Below are 25,587 nucleotides of genomic sequence, written 5' to 3' on the forward strand. Positions count from 1 at the left end.
TCCGCATCTGGCACCAAAACTGCCCCAAATACTACCTCACAAAACACCCGAGCCCTCTACTCCCACTCAGGAGAAACCCAGAGTTCCCGGCGGGGGACATGGGGCCCACCCTGAGATCGCGGACCGACACCACAATACCCCGAATGATGGACGTACTCACACCCCCTTGCTCTATAAAGCCACTTGCAGATCTGTTTCCGGACCAAAGGCATACCTTCCTCCACACTATAGCAAGGGAACAACTACAGAGATATGCACGCTCGATCCCCCATCTACACCATCTCCCAGATCTACACCACACTGACGACTGGACGATACCTTCTGGCACCACCGTGCATTAGGCGTTGGGAAGAAGACCTAGACGTAACGCTCACGGACGCAGACTGGGATAAGATCATAACACTCACCCAGAAGACCCCAGGGTCAGCGAGGCTCCAACAAAATTTGTATAAAGTCTTTACGAGATGGTACATCACCCCAACATGCTAGAGACATGCTAGAGACAGCACGAAACCAAACACATGCGGAAAGGAGCCGGGATCGTTCCTCCACCTATGGTGGGACTGCTCCCTCATCCGCCCGTTCTGGGAAGCGATGGGCCGAGTACTTAACGAAACCACAGACGAAAACATCCCAGTGGCACCGGCACCCTTTCTACTACACCATACAACACCCACACCGGCATACAAACGATCAGTGATACCGAGGCTCCTCAATGCAGCGAAAGCAACAGTCCCAATCTTCTGGAGACAACCATGCACCCCCACACTCAAGCGCTGGGTGGAGGAGGTGGAAGACACCCGGAGATTCGAGGACCTGAAGGCAACGACTGCAAACGCCAAAGAAAAATATCGTACAAGATTGTTCTACTGGCTAAGACACATCGCCTCGGATGACTTTGTGACGCTCTTGAATGCATCTGAACACTGAGAGGAACACATGGGCAACAGGTGGGGAGAGGCCACCTGGGGCACCGGCGGAGCGGAGATCCCCGGAACAGAGATGGGAGACACACAGAGACCGGCTGACTAAGATACCCGCTTGCCGCCAAGCCGCCCAGCCGCCCCTCCCCTTTTGTTTTTTCTCTCCTCCTCTTCTTCTCGTCCTCTCCCCCTCTTCCCCACCCTCCCGTCCTCCCCACACAAATACCAGACTCACACCTTACACGACCATAACCCCTAGAGGGAGGCACACATACGTACAAACATAAACCAGACCCCAACTAACAACATAACCTACAATTTTAACCAAAGCACAACTCCATGCACTGCCTGCTAGCACACCAAGACTCAGAAGAGATGCTACGGACTGAGCCACAAAAACGCTCCCACTATCCCAAGCAATATAGAACGGTTGACACCGCTGACACCGGAACAACTATCAGCATCGACTGCCTAGACACAAGAAACGATATACTAACACAATGCCCGCACCCGCTGACTAGCCGGGTACAATTTCAAACCAGATACATAATATGCGATGCCTCTGGCAGGCACCAAAAAAAAACAAAAGTGATATATAGGACGTGACCACGTAGGTGACAAGAAAACATAATCACAACAAACTAGCCAACCCAAGATTACTACAAGTACCATCTAGCACAAAGCTGCTCCGCTAGCTAGCTACCACAAAGCACCTACCCAATCCAGCTAACATGAGGCGACTATACAAACCAGAGGACAAAAAAAAAATATATATATATATATATACACACACACAAACCAGTTAACACAAGGCAACTACGCAAACCAACTAACACAAAACAACTACGCAAACCAATTAAAACAGGACAACCACACAGACAAATATTACTTCGGGTTATACCCGCCTAGACAATGTATCTTGAAGTACGCACCTACTTAAACTAAATACACATGTTCAATATACTTGTTTCAATGTTACCGCCTCTGCGTAGGTGACCGTATGCTTTTACAATACTACGTTTGAATTCCACAAACAGAATGTGATGACAATAAAAACGATTTAAAACAAAGTTGTATTCCTACCACTATAGTGCCCTCTTGTCCCTCTTCTCTTGCAACACATGAATGGCAGCGTCCTGGCGACCTGCTGGAGATGCGGGACAGACATAACCAGACTGCACATACGGTAGAGCTGCCCACAGATCTGGGAAAAAAGTGCACACCACCATATGCAGGATCACAGAGTCTGATCTCCCCCTTCAGCCGCTCCCCAATCTTTTGAACCACACAAACATGAGCATAGCGGCTTATAAGAAATCACTAACTAAACATCTTCTCACCACCACAGCTAAGATATTGAACCCCACCCCATAGAAACAGTCGGGGGTACCCACCTTCCAGCAATTGGTCATGAAAGTAGAGGAAATCTACAGTGCAGAAATGATGATCACGGCTGTGCTTTCTTATCTACCCTCCCCACTCAAAACTTACAGGCCCCAAACGCTGTTTTCTTTAATGTCATTCTCGGAAGTAGGATGGCATTGCCAATGAATAGCGGACGGGCACTGCTAGCCCCCATCACTACATTAAGTCGGGTGTCAGGCAATACCCAGACACCAGATAGCCCGAAATCACCTGAAATCTCAGAATGGCAAAATAGGAAGACACAACCGACGAAAGGTTGAAACTCTTTAACCTGGTAACGAGATGCTCTATTAACAGACTGCAGTGTTATTAACCAATCACGCTGTAATGTGCAGAACACTATGCAACTATCCCATCTCTAGGGGTGAGGAGAATTAAAAACGAAAATAAAAATTGTCAAAAAAGGAATTGTCGTACTGGACCCAAATCACGACCCGCATCAAAGACATCCTGGGACCCACGACACAGCTATCCATTGAAAACATACTCCTACACCACACACACGAACCAATTTCAAGATATAAAAGATCGATCCTCCGTCATCTACTAGATGCCGCCAAAGCACTAATACCCACCCTTTGGAAACGGACTCAAATCCCCACGGCGGAACAATGGCTCGCCAAAGTGGTAGAAATTAGAGCTGCGGAAGGGATACATGCAACTCTGACGGATACTCTCACCAAACATGTAGACAAATGGCAACCATGGATTATATACACAGCGAGAAGGGACCGCGGGGACGGGGCCGACGAGTGGGGGAGCTGAGAGAACGAAACAACACCCAAAACACCAAACATGCCCTGCACCCATACAGCCCCCTCGCCCATCGCACCACGCACAAACACATACACAACAACATGCCCCCACCACACACGCCCCACAAATGCACCACCACACTGAAACCAAACAAACTCACAATTCAACATCCATACGAGGGATACCACTACCACATGCTTACACTCACAAAACGAATGGAACACAACACGACGCAGTGGAGAACAACCAACGGAACACCCAAACACACACTCATCACGACCACCCCGCACAATGATCCTACACGGACCCCACACCCAAGACCAACATGATCAAACGGGAACCTCACCCATGCAATCAACCTAGATCACCAAAACAACTAACACACATAAAGATAACTCTCAAACAGAGCCACCCACCTGACCCAATACACCACACTACACACCTAACAAAATTCATCTGACCGTCACTCGACGATGACATACCACACACACACACACACATACACAATTACCCTGTAGGACTTCGCACAACTTAACCAGACCAACACATAAACCCGGAAACCCGACATGCAACACAAACATAATACGAAGACATCACGCCCAGAACGTTAACGAAACGCACACATACCAACTACACAAACCACAAAATCTTGCCTAAATAGCAACTTTTAAAAGACTGATTAACCTCACTACTCTGCAAGAGTACAATGGTTCTCAGTCAATACTGCTCAGACTCATAACAACGCGAACTAACAATATAAGCAACCCCCAGACAGAAATGAACAAACGACAAATAATAAAAAGATACGAATCAACGCTCTACACACCTGCCCCCAAGGATATTCCCAAAACACCAACCACAATCCAGGAACACAACCACACCAGCCTTCCTATAATGCGTAAATTCCCGACCATCCTATCATGCAAGCAATCGGCACTGTAATAGCGACATAGCAGCCAACAACGGACCATGCTATCCAGCACCAGCATGTAACTAACCACACCTGGTAGGCGAACACACACTTTAGAACACCAGCCCCAATTACCCACTCCTCAGACCAAGCAACTAACCAACCCTAGGCTCACTAGGATACACGGACAACAGCCACTACCCAACTACCAGAAGCACTTCCCAAACTGACGACGGCACACACCCCACCCTACTGCTAGGTAACCACCCGTGCCTACAGCAACAGACACACACCCCCAGCGCATTTAATATGAGCACCACCTACGTAGACACAATCGAATGGCAAATGACCGCAACTGACCCCACGGACGACTCAACAGACACCAGACATGACTCTTACCTAACCGTAGTAGGGAACGTGGGGAGTATAGAAAGGAAGACATACACGAGAGCCAAGGAATAATGACACTCCACACACAATAGCTCTGCATTATGCAAAGCGCACCCTACTGATAACCGACACTGTGGCCACACTACCTCTCACAGATGGGAATCAATTGGAAAGGACAAACGATTAATCCTATTACATGTGTAACAATACTCGGATCTGCGTATCCACACACTCTTAGACGATATTGGAGACCTACGAGTCTCATTGCCGAATGTGATCACCGATACTATGATGAAAAAAATCCAATAAAAACATACACACGGGGCGGAGCTAGCCGTGGAACAGAATGGTCGCACACTTCAGAGCTCTGCACCAAGCAGAATAAGAATATAGAATTTCGGGTGGAAATTGGACAAAACACCGACCAATTTCTCGCTAACCCAGCAGGGGAACAAGATGGGCAGAAAACATAAGAAACCCAAACCCGGGAAAAGCCCAAATGCAAGAGATATTGGGGAACTATTGCGCAACACACAGCAGGCCGCGCAACAGGCCGCGTGGCAAAAGATGGCGCTGGAGGACGAAGGCTCCTTCTATTCCTCGGATGGAACCCCCTCGGACCGCGGAGAGGGACCCTACAGAGGCTCAGCACTGGGCTTACCACCGGTACCCTCTCCCGCACAACCACCAGCCGGGGCACCGGTAACGGCGGATCTGCTCAAAACAATGTTGGCAGACCTGCGTAAGGACATCGCCGCGGACATGGCCTACTTTAAGGACGCAGTGGAAGGCGCAACAGCCAAGATTGTCCTCCTGGAGGCAACCACGAGCTCCCATGATACCAGACTTACCTCGGTCGAGAAACAAATCGAGGACCTGCAAAGGCAACAACTGGCAACGGCCGACAGGCTGGACAACACCGAAGACCAACGCAGGAAATATAATCTTAAAATCAGTGGAATCCCGGACTCAGTCACCCTCATTGACCTGCCACACTATGTGCGGAGATTGATCGCAGTCCTATTACCGCCTAAACAAACGAAGTTGCTGAGACTAGACGGGATGTTTCGTCTTCCCAAATCAAAGAAGGCGCCCCCGGAAGCCACTACAGATCTTATTATCAGATTCCAGTCCTTGCAGGATAAAGCCATGCTTCAGAACGCAGCAAGGGGGAAGACCCCCTTACCCTTTGAGGGATCTGCATTGTCGCTGTTCCCGGACCTCACACGAGCAACCCACACTTGGAGGAAAACCCTTCAACCGCTTCTACGCCAGCTGCGCAACAACGGAGTACCTTACCGCTGGGGCACGCCGAGGGCGATCTTATTCACCCACCAAGGGACGGCCTATAGAGTGCACACCTACCTGGAACTGGACGCACTCCTGCTCCAAATGGGCCTCAACACCCACACAGACAAAGGCAATACGAGACTTTCCCAACTGAACCCAGCGGGGATAGCAGAGTTTGTCCCACGCCGAAACCAACGGCCCACACCCGTGCACGATCCAGCGTGAGATAGGAGATACCCGCAGATCACCACTCTGCTACCATAACGAACAGGCTCCAGTTAAGATCCATGAAACCACCTGATACCTCAGAAGCTGATCGGTTATAATATTATGCTATTCTTATATGCTTTCTTGTTGTTAATTTGTATTTTTTGTGTTTTCATCTGTTTAACCACCGCTGATCTCCTAAGTGCAGAGATCACATGAAGGCCCTATCTTAACCATACACATATATGGCTGCCGGGCTTTACCAGACCAACGGCTAGCAATATCTTTCCCAGCCGCGTTAACAATAGCGACCCCCCCCCCCCACACACACTACTCAAGGAGGTGATAAAATTCCCCGATGAGCACACATAAATAGCCTAATAAAAACCCCAGAGTTACTCGCTAGGGTGCCCTTAAGACACCCTCCCCGGGGTTCCCTCCTCGACTTGCAACGTAGCTAACCGTGTCAAGACACAAACGAGGACGCCTAACCTAGCAGGCCCTTATAGCCCCCGAGAACCCACACATAGACATGACTCTGGACACGCAATTATAAAGCTCTTTAATGGAATCTTTCTTTCCCTGTCCCCCCCAAACAAAACAACGAATACTAATGCAGGAATGCAGTATAGATAGCCGAAGGGGGTCAGTTTACCATAAGAGTACTTCTTCCCTCGTGAGCACCGCTAAGCTACCTGTCTCCAGTCTTGGAGAACCCTTTACTCTTTTTGCATGTTGTTTATGTTATTGACCAGGCATACAAAAACAAAAATCCTCATTCTGCATGCCTATCGCTTGTGAAATCTATAAAATATGACCTGTTATGTACTTTTGTTCTGTTAACCAATGTCAATCATATTTTTTTTTTCTGGCATATGTGCAGAATGAGAAAAATAAAGAATTAAAAAAAAAAAACATACACACATAAAAAACATAACTCCAAGGGTACTCACACCGCACACGTAAACAACTTAGTCGTACGACTCGCATGAAGCTATGACACAAGACACATGAGGGGTGGAGGGAAGACCTACACAACTAAGATGGACCTGACAATCCAACACACACTAGGATCTAACACCACCCGTTCCAACCATTCTTGAAAGCTAGACCAACACGTTACTAGAATTGTTTATTCATGTTATTTCTCGTTGAACCAAAAACAAAGTGAAGAATCCAGACAACAGGAGAATACGTGTATAAGAGATGGGACCTTCGAGTGCTCAGATGCTCCCGGCCTGCGTGCCAAAATAGATACTTCACACAATCGCCTAATCACATTGAATGCATGTTTAATACGGGACCTGCGTGTCCCACACTGTTCCGAATATGCAAATATATAACAAACAGTTACTGTTAAAACAACAATAAAAACAAATTTACATAAAAAAAGGAATTGTATTTTTGCCATTGAAAACAAAACTTCTATAGTAAAAAACAAAAAATGAACCCTAACAATTTTAGCTGGCTCTTAGATTCCAAACAAATTTGTCAAGCCCTGTCTTGAGTCTCCTGGAGCCATCTTAGTTTAAGTTTAATGCATCCACTCACTGGCCGATAATTGCGAGTTAGGGATAGAAATGTAAGAATAGTTACACACAATGGGCAACCAGTGATAGTTATGGAGAGTCAGTCCTCGTACCAATGCTTTCACATTACCCCAAACAGTAGATGAGAGCAACAGAGTGGTGGCTGGGGACAGATCTTAATTGTTAAATCATAAAGAAAAGGTAAGAAGACGTCAGAAGACAACAGACACTACAATAGCTTGATTGACATTAAGTTGGTATGGTGTGCCCACAGTATTCCTTTTAAGTGGCTTAAAGTATCTATTTTAAATTATGGTATTGACATGTAATCTAGCATTATAGTAAATATAATGTATTCAACTTATGTAACAAATTGCATCATAATATGCTGCAAAACATAGCTGGTGCGTGCGATCAGACACACAGAGACCAGCTGCAGCTCTCTGACAGAGCTCAGCTAAACAACACAAGGGGAATAAAAAAATACTTGGACCTTACATTGTGCTATACACTGTGTAGACCAGTAGGGATCACATACTGGACCTCAATGTACAGATATAAAAGAGTTAAGGACACTCAATAGGAGGGCGTCCTAGACAGGACGACGACTAGAATAATTGAGAAGGGGACCCTACCTTTATTGATTCTAAAGAATAATTGAACTTAAAAAAAGTTAAAAGACTAAAATACTGATACATCCATAAGGGGGGGGGCGGAGAGACTAAGTAATGCTCAGGGGACAATGGCAGCAGTGTCCCACAATAGAAGCACGTTCAGTATCAAGAGAATGAATAGATGCAGAAACCTCAATGTTGCACACCAACACAGAATAAACCCTATAGCAAATTAAAATAAAAAAAAAATAAAAAATGAAAAAAGAGGTATAGCAAAAGGTAAAAAGATAAAGATTAAGGTTAGAGGGTCAAAAGTCCCACTAGCATCAACCTGATCTTTCCCTTTAAATACGTCAGCACCGTGGGCAAGCCACTAGTGATTACCTAAACCACTCTCTCTAACTTAGTCTTAGTCAAGAACAAAAATCATAAATAATCACACAAAAAAAAGTGCTACCAAATGAAGTATAAAAAAAAATAAATAAATAAAAAAAAAAATCAGAATTAGCTCGACGTGCGTTTCATACCTCGATGTACTTATAAATAGTTAAGAAAATAAGCAATAGTAGTAAATAAAATAAATCCCTAATTCCTTTCCTACCCCTAGAAATTGTGGGTGTGGAGATTATATATATATATATATATATATATATATATATATATATATATATATACACACACACACACACACACACACACACACACACACACACACACACACTACATTTTAATCATAATAAATCATCAGCTAGAGGATTCTCTCAGCCAATGAATGAATGAGATTCAGCCATGCCATTACAGACAGCCACAACTGGAGGCCTTACACCTACCAGGACCCAGGCATACCCCAAGGTTAATGCTTGAAGTACCCCTCTAAGTAGTTAAACGTTCAATCTGTATGTGCAGCGTATAACTAAAACATTGCACAGCGTTTTGTCTGCCGGAGCTGTAACCCAGTCATTAGCAACCAAAAAAAAAAAAAATTCTAAACCTGGATCCGTCCATCTCCAGTGTAATTTGCATGCTGACGAAAAGCAATGGCAGATGTTCTCACTCAGACTGGCCTTCCTGACAGCCATTCACCTGCAGCAAGGAGGAGGCACCACAGACTCTTGTGGTGCCCCCTCCTTGCTGGGAGATCTTGGCCTTGCCACGGAATGACAAGTTTTATTGCCGACCGTGGGTTATAAAACACTGTTTTTGGTTGAAGGAAGCTTTTTAAGAAGTGCTCCAGGGATCCTGCTATTTTTGTTTTGTGAACCAAAATAACTATTGTGCATATATCTGCATTTGCTGGTTAATTGAAAACCCAAATAAGTATAATCTTGTGCAATGTGTATTTCATGATTTTACATGGTGACTTGTTTGCATTTTTGAAATTCAGTTAGGCACCAATGAAGCATTGGGTTCTATTTATAGCTAGCAGGACTGATTTTTATGTAAATGTTCTAGGAGGCAAACAATTTTAGCTGCTCTTATCTAGGTTACATATAAACATATATATTTGTATTATTTTTTTAAAACATTTAAAAAAAAAAAAAAAAGAGGGGGGGGGAGAGACTGTGGCTCCTACTTTTTCGACAGCCTTTATTATATAGTTCCACAGATGTACACATAGTACAATGCTAGATCGGGTGTAGGCAACCTTTGGCACTCCAGATATTTTAGACTACATCTCCCCTGATGCTTTGCCAGTATTATCGCTGTAACAGCATTATGGGAGATGTAGTTCACTTAATCTGGAGTGCCCATGGGTGCCTAACCCTGCTCTAGATAATACATCCAAGTCTTCTCTACTCAGGTGTGTGTTTACATGGTACACTCCTAGCAATGCATAATGTCGGGTGTGTCTGTGAAGGATTTCCACTCATAAGACGGGGTGGGGGAATAGAATCTGTTTTCTTTTGGTAAAATATTATGTAGGCACAATGCTTACAACGAGACCTAATGTCAAGCACACAAACTAATAGAAAGATGTAACTCATCCTCTGAACATTATCATTTCAGCCACAGACCATCAGAAGTTCAACAATACATTGATGGACAGCTTTGGCATCTGCGATGTTTGTGATCTATATTTCTCCATGTTGTTAAAACAGTCTTTAGCCATCACTACGTGTGCAGACATTAAGTCTGTTGTCGCTCAAACTTCTCCTACGTACACTACTTACCTACTTCTATTAGAAGCATACTGTAGGATGTATAGCATTTAAAGGGTTTTGCCAACCCTTTTTCAGTCCCCCCTACAAAAGTGCTAAAAAAAAAATTTAATTGCCTTAATTCAGTGCTGGGTGCAAGCTCTGCGAACATCAATCTGACATCATAGGAGCTGCCCCATGCTCTAACCAAAACATCATAGAAAAGTGTTTGGTTGGAGGATGACACTCTCAGTGGGCATGTGCGCGATCTGAGCCCACAATGGGAGGTGGAGAATTAAATAAAATAAAAACAATTAAAAAAAAAATATGATTGGGATGAGGGAGGGCTTCCCACTGTGAGAGAAGGAAAGGAGACAAGAGCTTATGTCTGTTGCCAGCGTAAGTGCATGCTGACGACAGACTTAATTTATGCACAGAATTAAATTTAGCAGCCCGGAACAGAATTCTGCATTACCCAAGTCACATGTGCTGGAGTGAAACTTGTCCCAGCACAAAATTAAAAATATCTTTGGATGTGCTATGTTTCAAGCTGAAATACTGTACATCCAGACTCCTACCATCATGGCCACTTTAAAAAGCAGTAGTGGTTATGGTGGTTTGAGTAACCCTTTAAGTACCCCATATACAAAAAGGAGTTACTTTTTCTGTAGGTAGACTTTGTTAAACACTTTCTAGAGGTCGCTAAATTCTGCTATTGATATGGTCAATCACCCCAAATTATTTTATTTATTTAGCCCAAACATATTTCACAGTGCTGTACAGTAGGTGAAGTCCAAGTAACTGGAAAGAGACATAACAAGAACATGGAGGTGGTTAGGGCAATATCCAAATTGATCGGCAAGATGCTCCAACGCCATAAAATCGAATAGGAAATCTTGTGAGGAAGCATTTTACGAAAGTTGCAGCATTTGCTCACCAATACACTCAATGAACAAGCCTGTGCTTCACGTAGCACAAAAAAGTAAAATGGGAAAACGAGGCAGCAAAAAGGCAGGAACCACAAGGAAACAAGAAGAAGTATAAAATGAATGAGTAGGAATCAAGCCTGCCCCATGGGATATCACCAAGGAAGTGTTACAGCTTAAACAACAGATCACAAGTCAATGTTCAAAGTTGTTACAAATGAGAACAAATTTTCACATATTAATAAACTGTTTTTATTTTTTTATTTTTTTAAACAGTGAAATGGCTCACCTACAACTGTAGAAAAAGCAATAGACAGCACACACGTTAAAAAAAAACTCAAACCAATATTTAGATCTTCCTTCACAACATGATTCATCTGATCCCATAGTTAAACAGATGTGAATACTGAATACGGAAACATCAATTACTAGCTACACACTCAGGACAATTGCAAACTTCAAAAATAGGAAATCTATATGCACTCTGCAAATCAACAGCAAGGCAGGATGGAATGGGTTTAACACGGCATATCTAGCATAACATGTAACAGACAATGTAAACATAATGTGGCCATAAAGTAATCAGCAATGATTTTTAAAATAAAGGCACTCGTTTTACTCAAGGCCACATTGCTGTCATAGGTTCAAAGGCCATTAAGTATCTTGCATGCAGATTCCATAAGACAAAGAACTCAAAGTAAAGCAGCTCTGTCACCTTTTGGGGTCTCTGCCACCTTTTGGGGTCTCTGCATAATTTGCTTTAGTCCCCCGCTCATACTTTTCTAAAAGGAAGAATTGGATTGGCTGAGACCATCGTTAATGATGATCTCAGCAAGGGGAGGAGTGGCAGTTGCACAGAGACTGGTGTGCCAGGGGACTAGTTAAATAATACAGGTTTGGAGGGTATCAGCATGCTGTAGAACAAGTCTCAGGTATGTCACATGCAAAGGCATACCCTAGTAAGCACTTCAATACTGGTCTGGATCTGAAAGAGGGCACTGACCATTTAAAGGGTGATGCCAAGGTTTTTCAAGAAAGCACATAAGGGATAAATCACAATTCAGGCCTGGAATATGGGTCAAAGCACCCGCCTCAGCCTTTGATGCCATCTCATTGGCATGTAAAAAGGGATTTGGGAAAGGGTAGCTGTGCTTATGCCCTGTCCGTCCATACAGTCATTACAAGGAGATTTGCAATGGTAATTACATTTTAGCCCTGGCTCCTAGCACAGTAGAAATATGGAGCCCGAATAAGATGCATCAACTAAAGCAGACTTTTGACAGCTCAGTTGTTACTTTGTACCCATAATAGTCAGCCATGCATGGAATCAGTGAACAGAAGCTGGAATGGCAAAATGTTAATAAATTAAAGGGACACTATAGTCACCAGAACAACTACAGTTTAATGTAGTTGTTATGGTGAGTATAATCACTACTTTCAGGCATTTTCATGTAAACACTTTTTTCAGGTGGAAAAAGTATTTACATTGCCCCCTAGGTACACCAAGTGGCCACTCCTCAGATGGCCACTGGAGGTGCTTCCTGGGGCAGTGCTCCACAGTAGGCTCCACGTCTCCACACTCTGCTGAATTTCTACTTGACTGACATCCAGCACCGAGCAAAGCTCCCGGCGATGATCTTCCATGCTTTCACACGATCCAATAACAGGTGTCTCATAGAGAAGTTTGTGATAAGACCATTTTGCCGCCTCAGAGTTCCCGCAATCTGAGCCAGCAAGGGGAGGGATAATTTAATTTAAAAAAATTATAAGTTGCCTGCAAGTGAAAAGAATTTTACATCTAACAGACATAAAATAAATGCACAGAATTGACATTAGGTAGCCTGGAACGGTCATGTGTGCCGGGGATGTAACGAATACACGGCATACAATTGAAAATAACTCAATGTGCAGTGTTTCATTCTTCTTGCACTGCTCTCTCACTTGCCCCGCTTTGATGCCCAGAGCCAGAATATGATGCCACTTTGGCCTTGGCACCACTAAATAGCGCACGATCAAGCAGAGCAAGAAGTGCTTGAAGATTTCAGCACAGCCCCACACTGGACCGCAGTGAAAGGACACCCTACAGTTTTACCAAAAGGTAGGGTGGCTGGATGGTCATAAATTAAAATAAAACAAATAATTTGCGAGTCTGACAGAGAGTGTGTCTGTCTTTGTATCGGTGTGTCAGTGAGTGTGTATGTTGAGGTGGCTGGCCCCCCTCCGATCGCATTGGAATGGTGTTTTTATTCACCTTTCCTCCATTGCCCTGCTAGTCTCTGCGCAACTTGCCCTGCCTCCACGGCTGAGGTAATCACGCTTTATGATCTCAGCAAATCCAATAGGAAAGCATCTCTATGGGGAACATTAAAGGGAAACTATAGTCACCTGAACAACTTTAGCTTAATTAAGCAGTTTTGGTGTATAGAACATGCCCCTGCAGCCTCACTGCTCAATCCTCTGCCATTTAGGAGTTAAATCCCTTTGTTTATGAACCCTAGTCACACCTCCCTGCATGTGACTTGCACAGCCTTCCATAAACACTTCCTGTAAAGAGAGCCCTATTTAGGCTTTCTTTATTGCAAGTTCTGTTTAATTAAGATTTTCTTATCCCCTGCTATGATAATAGCTTGCTAGACCCTGCAAGAGCCTCCTGTATGTGATTAAAGTTAAGGTAAATTACATCTGTTTGAAAGTGAAACCAGTTTTTTTCTCATGCAGGCTCTGTCAATCATAGCCAGGGGAGGTGTGGCTAGGGCTGCATAAACAGAAACAACGTGATTTAACTCCTAAATGACAGTGAATTGAGCAGTGAAATTGCAGGGGAATGATCTATACACTAAAACTGCTTAGTTAGCTAAAGTAATTTAGGTGACTATAGTGTTCCTTTAAAAGGACACTGTAGGCACCAGCTCATTGAACTGGTCTGGATACAGTGTCCCTTTTGCACTTAGTGCTGCAATGTTAAACATTGCAGTTCCAGAGAAACTGCAATGTTTACATTGCAGCACTAAGTCTGCCCACAGTGGCCATCTACCAAAGAGCCACCAAAGAGCCACCAAAGGGCTTCTAGGATGGAAACGGACTTTTGGTATTTGACGCTGGACGTCATCACACTCTGCACACCCAGTGTCAGATTTCCCCCCATAGGAAAGCATTATTTAATGCTTTCCTATGTGGAGCTCTAATGCGCGCGCGTCATTAACACGCATGCGCATTAGCACCTGCTTGTCGCGGGACGTCAGAGTAGGCAGAACTAGGACCCAGCACCAGGAAAAGGGAAATAAATAAAGGATTTTTAACATGGGGGAGGGAGACAGGGAGAGTGATAGTGCTTTGTATTCCTGGCACTATAGTAACCCTTTAAGCGCCTCCATGCAGAACGTGAGGATGCTGAGATAGCAAGTATTTTAGTGGTTGTCTGGGTGACTGATACTAGAGGTGTTATTAGTCAGAGAAACTGCAGTGTTACAATTAAATTGCCTGCAGCGACAGGGTAAAGACACCAGATCCACTTCATTAAGTGATAGTGGCTCTGGTGACTAAAGTATCCATTTAAGAATTGTATTTTTGTTGTTAAAAATAAAGCTTTGTAAGCTTGATAGAAAAAAATAATCCTGGCTCGCAAGTTTTTTTTTTTAGCTAGCTCCTAGATTCAAAGCTAATTTGTCAAAGTACAGTATTCAGCATATATGACAAACTATATGCAGTTTATTAATGTTTAATAATGTTAAAAAGCTATACATAGCAAATTACAACTTTATGTGTAAAGGGCAGAGGCACATCCAACCACAATATCCATTAATCATACTATTTGCACTAATCAATTGCGCAGACAAGAATAAGTGCAGAAATCTTGAAGATGTTTTTCCCCCCCAAAAAAATCTAAACCTTTTTAAGACATACGGGAAAAGTGCAACAATATTACTTTTAAAAAGGGTGTTTTTTCCCCACCAATCAGAACATTTTGAAAATGTCTATAGAATATATAATGAGATATAAAGAGACATACACAAATATTTTTTTATGCACAGTTAAATTTTGCAAACATGAAAAATGGGAACTACAGTCGACTATGGACTTTTTTTTTTATTGCTGGAGCTGACAAGTGTTTCTATCCCTCCTTTTGTTTAAATATCATTTGCTACAAATATGTTTAAGTTAAAGTGCATATAGTTTATTATTATTTGATGGACACAGTGCTTTTGTTTTTATTTTTTTTACCCTTTCATGTTTCAGTGCCATCACTGATGACAAGTTGCAAAAACCCAACCCCTACAAAAATTCAAAACTACAATCACAAACATAGCCAGCTTTGTGGCTTAATAAATCTCACTTTGCAGCACAATTTAAAATGACTATAGTTTAATTTGTTCCCTAAAGACACACACACATATATGAAATAATCATTTTTCTAGAGTGTCAATGTGTTTTGCACTAGTTTAAAATAATCATTATGACAGACAAGAGGTGGAGAGGGCCCTGCTCCAAGGAGCTTATCATCTTGGGAGTCACCTACATGTGCCCATTGTACAGCGCTGCGGAATTTGTTGGCGCTATTTAAATAATAATAATAAAAAATGTGCAAAGTACCATCAACAAAACCAAAACATGAACCTGCTCTGAGCCATCCCCGCTGTGAGCAGTAACTATCTCATACACACAGCCAGAAGGTCTGGGTGTATTTAAAAAAAAAAAAAAAGTTGTTTAAATAAAAATTTAAAAAACAGTGAGAAGACAATTGGCAAGGAGCAGTCTCCCCAGCTGCCAGGGAACTACAACTCCCATGATGCATTGCCAGCTTTATGGCTGACAGAGCATGATGGGAGTTGTAGTTCTCCAGCTGTGGGGGTCCTTACCTTGTGGTCAGCAGGGACACAATGCCAGCAGCTGCTTACAGACTAAGGGAAGTTGTGACAACACGTGAGTATTTACAAAGGATGCGCAGAGACGCCACACACGTGAATGCAGCCATTCTATGTCTATGGGTACACTAGATGTGCAAAGATAGACACGTGACCAGGGTCTTACCACAGGGTGGAGTCTCTCAGCGGCCTCTACACGCGGGCTCTCGGGCCTCGCTTGCTCCGTGCCCCCCGATTATCTATCAGACCCTCCCGATCGACCCGAGCCTCCAAGCGGCCAACATCCCGCGCACCTCCTCGCACTGCGCCCTTCCCCGTATTACCTGGTCATTGGACAGCGGCGCTGTCACTCTGACCTCCAAACCCGCCCCCTCGCGCTTGAGCTGCCCAATCGGATCCCAGGAGTGTGAGGGAGCCGAGTTCTGATTGGACGGCATGCACGTCACGGAGGAAAGTGTGGCAGGTTTGGGGGAACCGACTCGCCGAGGCTTCGCCTTTCACATCTACACCAGCCAATCAACAGCTAGTGACAGGGCTGTGCGCTCTCTGACAGCAGTCATTGGGTGCGTTAACTAGTGATTGGAGGTCGGTCTGCTTGTGGACCCCCCCCTCCCTAGAAGCTTCGCGTCCTATGATTGGCTGCTCTTTTCAGCCTTATTCCCACATAGCCAATGAGTGTGCGAGTTATTTATAGACCACATTTGCATGTTAATGTCGCTTTGACATGGCCGTCCAATATTATTAGAGGACTGGTCCAGGAGGGGCGGGGCCCTACAGCTGCCATAGCTCCCAGCTAGCTTGTGGGAAGCTGCCTCTGGCTGCCATTGGCAGTGATGGCTAGCTGGGCTAAATCCACCATGTTTTACTGGCTGAATACTAAATCTGAATGGTATCTGGCAATGTAAACAAAACATATGTTACAGGAAATAAATCAGTCAGTGAGCTGCCTTACTTCCATTAAATGACCACCTAATATTAATACATTGGTTATGGTGCTTGAAGTCCACCAGCGCCTCTTATTGTTATTTTAAATATTTTTTGAACAGTTTAACACTTAAGGGGACACTAAAGTAACCAAAACAACTTTAGCCTAATGAAGCAGTTTTTGTGCATAGATTATACCCATGCAGTGTCACTGCTCAATTCTCTGCCATTTAGGAGTTAATGCACTTTTATATCTGTTTATGCAGTCCTAGCCACACTCACACAGCCAGCATGAAAAAAAATGTTTATTTTCAAGCCAGATGTTAACTTGCATTAGAAGTTTTTCCCCCCCTCCTATTCTGTAGATTTAACTTTAATCACACACAGGAGGCTTCTGCAGTGTCTATAAGACTATTAACAGAGCTAGAAATTCCAAATTAAACATAATGTGCAATAAAGAAAGTGTAAACATTAGATCTATTTTTAGAGGAAGTGTAACTAGAGCTGCATAAGCAAAGTAATTTAACTCCTAAATGGCAGAGAATTAAGTTAAAGTCACACCACCCTTCATACATAAACACTTCAGCAAACTCAAGTGCTTTAGGTGTTTGGAGTGACCCTTTAAACAGTTCAAAAATGTTTTAAGAACATAAAGATAAGAAGACTCACCTGGACTCTAGATACCATAACAATGTTATTGACATGGAGTGATTTTGATGCCAGAGAATAGTCCGTAATTGTTATTATATAATGGCACAGTACATGACAGATTTAGTGCCAGAACTGATCTGCACCCAATAGTCCCACATTGTCAAACTGATCAGAGCTATTCTCCAATGTCCAATCCCAGTAATCCCTTAGTATTTTTTTCTCTCTAGGCCAGTGGTTCCCAACCTTTTTTTTACTTGAGTACCCCTTGGCAGTCCATCTCCATAAATTGTACCCCTGATATTAGCAAAATGTTTGTAATAAACATAGGTGCTGTTATTTTAAATATATACGTTTTTCTCTGCCCCAGGCTCTCCCTGCTCTCCCCTCTACCCAGTGGTGTATCCTGGTTTTGTGCTGCCCTAGGCAGGACAAAACTCAGGCGCCCCCCTCCCGCCCGCGCCACCCCCACCCAGGCCCGGACTGGCCATCGGGCACACCGGGAAAATGCCCGGTGGGCCGCGATGGCCGTGGGGCCGAGGCCGGCAGGGGAGATCACAGGATCTCCCCTGCCAGCCCCAGCAGGGCCAGCGCGCTACCCGAGCGCCGGCCCTGCTCTGAGCCTCCATGGGCCGGTGGGGAGATCAAAGATCTCCCTCACCGGCCCAGAGACACTGACAGGCGGCCGCCGGCTGTGGGGGGTGAGGGAGGCAGCAGAGAGGACCGGCGGAGCTCAATCCAGCAGCTCCGCCGGGTCCTCTCGCGAGGTCTGAGCGTTGCCGCGGTTACCGCGGCAACGCTCAGATCTCGCGAGAGTGAACTCTAGCCGGCAGGTTAGAGTTCACTCTCACCACTGGACCACCAGGGAAGGAAGCTGCAGAAAGGATCCCCCCCCAGGCAGAACGGCTCCCCCCTCCCATGCTAAAGGTAAGAAGGGAGGGGGGGATATAACTTTTTTTTTTTTTTTTTTAATTATTGATAATATATTTAAATAAAAAAAAAATTAATTATTAATATATTTAAATTAAAAAAAATCACACCAACAGCCCCCTCACACACACAGCCCCCCCCCCAGACACACACTGCCCCCCCCATACACACACCGCCCCCCCACCCAGACACACACAGCACCCAAACACATACAGCACCCCCAGACACACACAGCACCCCCAGACACACACAGCCCCCCCCCAGACACACACAGCACCCAGACACACACAGCACCCAAACACACACAGCACCCAAACACATACAGCACCCCCAAACACATACAGCACCCCCAGACACACACAGCCCCCAAACACATACAGCACCCCCAGACACACACAGCACCCCCAGACACACACAGCACCCAAACACTCACAGCGCACGCAGACACACAGCGCACCCAGACACACAGCGCACCCAGACACACAGCGCACCCAGACACACAGCGCACCCAGACACACAGCACCCTGGAAGCTGCAGAAAGGATCCCCCCCCCCCAGGCAGAACGGCTCCCCCCTCCCATGCTAAAGGTAAGAAGGGAGGGGGGGGATATAACTTTTTTTTTTTTTAATTATTAATAATATATTTAAATAAAAAAAAATTAATTATTAATATATTTAAATTAAAATATTTAAATTAAAAAAAATCACACCAACAGCCCCCTCACACACACAGCCCCCCCCAGACACACACAGCCCCCCCCCAGACACACACAGCACCCAAACACATACAGCACCCCCAGACACACACAGCCCCCCCCAGACACACACAGCCCCCCCAGACACACACAGCACCCAAACACATACAGCACCCCCAGACACACACACAGCACCCCCAGACACACACAGCCCCCCCAGACACACACAGCCCCCCCCCAGACACACACAGCACCCAAACACACACAGCACCCAAACACATACAGCACCCCCAAACACACACAGCACCCAAACACACACAGCACCCAAACACATACAGCACCCCCAGACACACACAGCCCCCAGACACACACAGCACCCAAACACATACAGCACCCCCAGACACACACAGCACCCCCAGACACACACAGCCCCCCCAGACACACACAGCACCCAAACACTCACAGCGCACGCAGACACACAGCGCACCCAGACACACAGCGCACCCAGACACACAGCGCACCCAGACACACAGCGCACCCAGACACACAGCACCCTCAGACACTCAGCACACATCACCTTCAAACACACACATCACCTTCAGACACACACAGGACCCTCACTCACAGACAGCACCCTCAGACAGACAGCACCCTCAGACAGACAGCACCCTCAGACAGACAGCACCCTCAGACAGACAGCACCCTCAGACAGACCGCACCCTCAGACAGACCGCACCCTCAGACAGACCGCACCCTCGCTCACACACATACACATATATAAAATAACCCTCAGTGAGTTAACAGACAAAGAAAATTAGAAACCTAGAATGTGACGGCAGATAAAAACACCCTCACACACAGCACCCCTCTTAAATACACACACACTGCGCCCCTCACACATACAATACGTCCAAATATATATATATATATGCACACACACACAAACACACACACACACACTACAGCACCCCTCACACTGCACCAGCACACACATTACGCTCCAGATACACGCTAGATCCCTTACCCTATATGCACTCTTAATCCTCTATATATACACACACACACAATCTCCTATACACACTCTGGGTCCTTTACACACTAGATCTCCTACACATCCTCTCTACAACCCCTACACACACTACGTCACCTATACACACACACACACACACTACAGCCTGTATGCACACACTCGCTACATCCCCTATAACACTATGCCCCCTATACACACACTATCTACAGCCCCTAGCCACACATATTACACCACAAACACAAATGAAATTGACCTATTTACACAATACCACACCACACTCTACACACACGCAATTTCACAAGCAGGCTCCAAACACATGCACCATACACTTTCCTGGCCCAATTGTGGAGACACCAGAGACAATTTAAAAGCAAACACAGCGCAAGCCTTTTTCTAATGCCAGAGCTCTTCAGCGCGGCTCTGCGCATTGAACCAACTTGCTCACTTTGAGAGGGGGTGTGCTTGTCATTAGTGATGACAAAACACACCCTCTCTGGCCCCGCCACCTTCTTAGGGGGCCGCTCTGATTGAAAAATGCCCGGGCCTAATTTTTTTCCCAGTCCGGCCCTGCCCCCACCCAACCCTTCCCCCGCCACCCCCACCCAACCCTTCCCCCGCCTTCTAAATACACACATTCGCTGACAGATACAAATACACTAACAGACACACACACACTAACATACACACACACACACTAACAGGCACACACACACTAACACACACACACACACTAACAGACACACACACACTAACAGACACACACACTAACAGACACACACACACTAACAGACACACACTAACAGACACACACACACTAACAGACACATACACACTAACAGACACACACACACTAACAGACACACACACACTAACACACACACACTAACAGACACACACACTAACATACATACACACACTAACAGACACACACACACTAACAGACACATACACACACTAACAGACACATACACACACTAACAGACACACACACACTAACATACACACACTAACAGACACACACACACACTAGCAGATACACACACACTAACAGACATACATACACACTAGCAGACACACACTAACAGACATACATACACACTAGCAGACACACACTAACAGACATACATACACACACACACACTAACAGACATACATACACACACTGACACACACACACTAACAGACATACACACTAACAGACATACACACACTAACAGACATACATACACACTAACAAGCCGCAAGGCTAACAAGACATTTGCCTTGGGCATTTGAGGGCGGCTTTTTTTGCCGCCCCCTGGAAAATCCCGCCCAAGGCAAATGCCTTGTTTGCCTCGCGGCTAATACGCCCCTGCCTCTACCACAGCCTCTCCCTGCTCTTCACTCTGCCACAGGCTCTCCCCTCTGCCCCCGGCTCTCCCCTCTGCCCCCGGCTCTCCCTGCTCTCCCCTCTGTTCCAGGCTCTCCCTGCTTCTCATTTGTCCCGGGCTCTCCTTGCTCTTCTCGTTGTCCCAGGCTTTCCCTGCTCTTCCCTCTGCCCAAGGCTCTCCCTGCTCTCCCCTCTGTTCCATGCTCTCCCTGCTCTTCCCTCTGCCCCAGGCTTTCCCTGCTCTCCCCTCTGCCCCAGGCTCTCCCTGCATTTTCCTCTGCCCCAGGATCTCTCTGCTTCTCCTTGGCCCCAGGCTCTCCCTGCTCTTCCCTGTGTTCCAGGCTCTACCTGCTCTTCCCTCTGCCCAAGGCTCTTCCTGCATTTCCCTCTGCCTCAGGATCTCCCTGCTCCTCCTCTGCCCCGGGCTCTCCCTGCTCTCCCCTCTACCCCAGGCTCTCCCTGCTCTCCCTTCTGCCCCAGGCTCTCCCTTCTTTTTCCTCTTTTCCAGACTCTCCCTGTTCTTCTCTCTGTCCCAGGCTCTCCATGGCTATCCTCTGCCCCAGGATCTCCCTGCTTCTCTTCTGCCCCAAGTTCTCCCTGCTCTTCCCTCTGCCCCAGGCTCTTCCCTCTGCCCACGACTCTCCCTGCTTTCCCCTCAGCCCCAGGCTTTCCCTTCAGCCCCAGACTTTCCCTGTTCTTCCCTCTGCCTCAGGCTCCCCACACACACAGATACAAATAATAACACTCATACAGATGCAGACACACAGATACAAACACTGACACACATACAGTTGCACAGACACACTGAATGACACAAATATAGATACAGACACACATATACAATCACTCACACACATGCAGATGCATAAACACACATATACAATCACTCACACACATGCAGATACAGACACACATGCAGATACTCATTATCTGTATGTCAGTGATTGTATCTATGTGTCTACGTATATATGCATGTGTGTCCATGTTTGTCTGTGTATCTACATGTGTCTGTATCATTAGGTTTGTCAGTGTATGTATCTATGTGTCTGTGCATCTGCATATGTGTCTGGGTATATATCTGTGTGTCAGTGTGTCTGTGTTTCAGGGTGTGTATCTGTATGTGTGTCAGGGTATGTGTCTGTGTGTCAGAACACAGATACATACCCTGACATACATACAGATACACACCCTGAAACACAGACACACTGACACACAGACACACTGACACACAGATACATACCTTGACACACATGTAGATACACAGACACATATATACTGTCAGGATTACTAGTTGATCCAGCATGTAGAACTGTATCACACCTAGGACTAAAAGGTAACGTCTTACCGGCCTTAGAATGGCCGGACTTAACGTACCAAAGAATAGTCAGAATACTTGCCAAGGTCGGGGACACAGAATGGCACACAACGATAAGGGAAAGGCAAAAGTCAGGGATACCAGAAATATAGGGAAGTCAAAAAGTCAATAACCATAAATAAATGCTCAGGAACACACTCTCAGACAACCACTAGGGAAACCACAACAGGGCAATGAGAAGTAAAAATGCGTTTAAATAAGCCTTTTACAATTCTGATTGGCCGAAATCAGCCTTTGACTCCAGAACGTGTGTGCGTGTCTCATGCGTGACGTCACACGCATGCCGATGTCGTCATCATCGTGGGCGGACGTGGGGCTATAATTTGGAGTGGATCTGCAGCGGCTGGCGTCCACCAACATGTTGCAGGAGTTAGGTACACTGACGCATGGCCGCTGAGCGCGGATATCGCAAGGTGAGGATGAATATGTTACATATACATACACTGACACACATACCCTGACACACAGACACACTGACCAATAAAAATACACTGACACTCATGCAGATATACAGACACACAAGCAGATACACTTAAAGATACACACCCTGCCACACAGATAAACACCTTGACACACATGCAGATACAAAGACACAGATACATACACTGACACACATACAGACATATACCCTGACAAACAGATACACATTCTGACACCCATGCAGATACACAGACAAAAACATGCAGATGCACAGAGATACAGATACACACCCTGACACACTGACAAACAGATACACACTATGACACATATGCAGATACATAGACGCAGATGCACAGCGATACATAAACTGACACACATGCAGATACACAGACAAATATACATACTCTGACATACTTAAGGATACATAAAATTGCCGATGTCATGCTTACAGACAAACTAACCGCTACTATATGGATACTATAAAAATCTTATTTAACAATTTGGTTTCCCTGGTTGGATTATATAGAATCTTCTCCTCCTTCCCATCCTAGTGCCTTTATTTAGTGTCTTGTTTTTTTAATATTACTCATTTTATTATTGTGTGAATTTAATCAATGGTAAAATCATCAGGGGAAATAGGAGCAAAAGAAAATCTGAAAGAGCAACATTTTTCTTCAATCTCTTCTCTTTCTCTCTCACTTGTCTTCTATCTTTCATTCTTACTCTTTAATTGTTAAACCTGTTAATGCTGACTCTATCGTTCAGGTCATGATTAGCGGGATGCGGAGAGCTCTAATTCTGGATTACAGAAGCCATGATGTAATAACAGCTGCTTATTGCTGGAGTTCTCTTACAAACCCATTGTTCCGACAAATAATTCTCATGTCTAATCTCCTATATCTTATTTCGTAGTTCTGAAATCATATGTTGGCTGTGAGGGTATTGTCAGGTGATTTTTGTATGTCTCCACACATACTGGTTTCCTTATTTTATAGTATTTTCAAAAAATGCAAAGAAAGACTGTCAAAAAAATATGAAAGAAGAATAAAAAGTGTCAGAAAAACAGATTTTTTTTCTTCCAATACAGAGAAGCAGTTTCCAATGTAAAGGTGGAGTAACAGTCTTATATATAAAGGAATATGCACAAAAGTGGTGCAAAAGTGAATGTGACCATTTTAAACATAACCTGTATTGTGTTGTTTTATTATGCCTTCTAGAAATTAAAAATTATATATATATCAGCAACAAAGAAAAATAAATCAAACTTATTTAACTACCACTCCCATACAGGCACCATGTTACACGTATGGTGGACCTACCCTAAGATGGTTAACTATTGGAAAACTATTGCTGATACAATCAGATCATGCAAGGGGGTTTCCTCTTCCGCATAATCCAGAGAGCTACCTCCAACAATATCTCCCCCCAAAATAAAAAATAAATAAACTGGATATCTAATATACAATATAATAATGAACTTGTTAAATTACACCTTCATGTCACAACGTGTACAAGCAGCAACTAGAAAGGACGCTTGTGTGGTTCTAAGAAACAAAGTTGCTCTTTTGACCAACATTCAAGTAGGGGAGTACTTGGGAAATAGTGATCACTATATAGTGTCCTTTGAAATAAACTCAAAAAAACAAAAGCACATGGGGTATACTAAAACATATAATTTTACAAAGTCCAATTTCTAAAAGTTAAGGGCAACTTTACAATATATTGACTGGCATACACTCTTTAGTGAAAAGAACACTGAGGTTAAATGGAATATCTTCCAACAAATATTAGAAATGTAAATTTCTCTGTATGTACCATTGGGTAATAAATATAAAAAAAAAATGTAAACCAATGTGGCTTAGTGGGAAAGTGAATAAAGAAATTAAAAATAAGAAAGGGGCATTTAAAGCCTTTAAATCGGAAAAATCAGAGGCATTCTATAAAAGTTATAAGAAAGCCAATAATATGTGCAAAAAGGCGATTAGATTTGCTAAACTTCTAAATGAAAAAGTGATCGTCAAAGAGAGCAAAACCAACCCCAAAGCGTTTTTTTTTTTTTTTTATTCTTTATTTTTTTCATGCTTATAGGTTTGACAGGCATGCTTGTGGTACCCCAAAGGCATTCCACTCGCTAATATCAGTGACATTTGTTACAGTGGGGTATATAGAGACACGTGCACGTTTTATATTTAGAGTGTGGGTGGACAGTGATAAAACATGAGTAGTA

At 44.5% G+C, this 25,587-nt stretch overlaps 1 protein-coding gene across 2 annotated transcripts in view; it reads right to left on the reverse strand.

Moving 5' to 3' along the window:
- Positions 1 to 16,254, reverse strand: part of HDAC4 (histone deacetylase 4) — a 182,326-nt gene extending 166,072 nt beyond the window's left edge. The window contains exon 1 of one of the 2 annotated variants that reach the window (XM_063430033.1): positions 16,137 to 16,254. The gene's annotated coding sequence lies outside the window, so the exon portion shown is untranslated. Of the gene's footprint in view, positions 1 to 15,964; positions 16,113 to 16,136 lie in introns of those variants that run through there. The other variant, XM_063430034.1, reaches the window with a different exon arrangement.
- Positions 16,255 to 25,587: the final 9,333 nt, after the last annotated feature.

Source organism: Pelobates fuscus, chromosome 8, assembly GCF_036172605.1.
Source record: "Pelobates fuscus isolate aPelFus1 chromosome 8, aPelFus1.pri, whole genome shotgun sequence".
Lineage (NCBI taxonomy): Eukaryota > Metazoa > Chordata > Amphibia > Anura > Pelobatidae > Pelobates > Pelobates fuscus.